General features: G+C 44.7%; 1 pseudogene; it reads right to left on the reverse strand.

Annotated features, from left to right (window-relative positions):
- Positions 1-365: 365 nt before the first annotated feature.
- On the reverse strand, positions 366-734 carry LOC111533202 (annotated as a pseudogene).
- Between the last annotated feature and the right edge of the window lie 159 nt (positions 735-893).

An 893-nucleotide genomic window follows, 5' to 3' on the forward strand; every position in this document is an offset into this window, starting at 1 on the left:
CCTCCCAAGTAACTGGGACTACAGGCACCTGCCACCACGCCCAGCTAATTTTTTTTTTGTATTTTTAGTAGAGACAGGGTTCCACAGTGTTAGCCAGGATGGTCTTGATTTCCTGACCTCATGATCCGCCCACCTCAGCCTCCCAAAGTGCTGGGATTACAGGTGTGAACCACTGTGCCTGGCCAACAAACAAGTTTCTATTCTGCTTGAGTGCTTACAGGAAGCTAATATTATACTTACTAGATAATTAGAATCAAATCTATAAGCTTTAAGATTTTAAGTTGTCATTTTTATGAAAAACATTATTTCCTTTTTTTATGGTGAAAAGATATACATCTATTTAGAATCAGCCAGCGGGACTCAGTTTAGATGATCCCAAGTTTGTTGGCAACATCCAAAGCATCGTAATCAGGAGCCAGTCAAACATATGCCTTCTTCTCTCCATCAGGCTGAATCAGGATGTTGACCATGGCCACATCCACGTCCCAGAGCTTCTTCACAGTCTGTTTGATCTGGTGCTTGTTGGCTTTACCATCGACAGTGAACACAAGCGTGTTGTTGTCTTCTATCTTCTTCATGGCTGACTCAGTGGTCAGTGGAAACTTGATGATAATATGGTGGTGGAGCTTGTTTCTCCGGGGGGGCGCTCTTCCCAGGATATCTGGGCTGCCTCCGCAGTCGCAGTGTCTTGGGATGCTGGAAGGTGGGTGACGTGCAGATCTCTTTTTGGGGGGCTGTGGACACATTTCACCACTGCCTTCTTGGCCTTTAAAGCCTTTGCTTTGGCTTTGGCCTTAGGAGGGGCAGGAGCTTCCTTCTTCGCTTTTGGTGCCATGTTGTGAAAAGCGAAAAACATTATTTCAATAATAAGTTTTTTACAGTAAATCTGCCTA

The sequence above is a fragment of the Piliocolobus tephrosceles genome, unplaced genomic scaffold (genome assembly GCF_002776525.5).
Source record: "Piliocolobus tephrosceles isolate RC106 unplaced genomic scaffold, ASM277652v3 unscaffolded_17706, whole genome shotgun sequence".
Lineage (NCBI taxonomy): Eukaryota > Metazoa > Chordata > Mammalia > Primates > Cercopithecidae > Piliocolobus > Piliocolobus tephrosceles.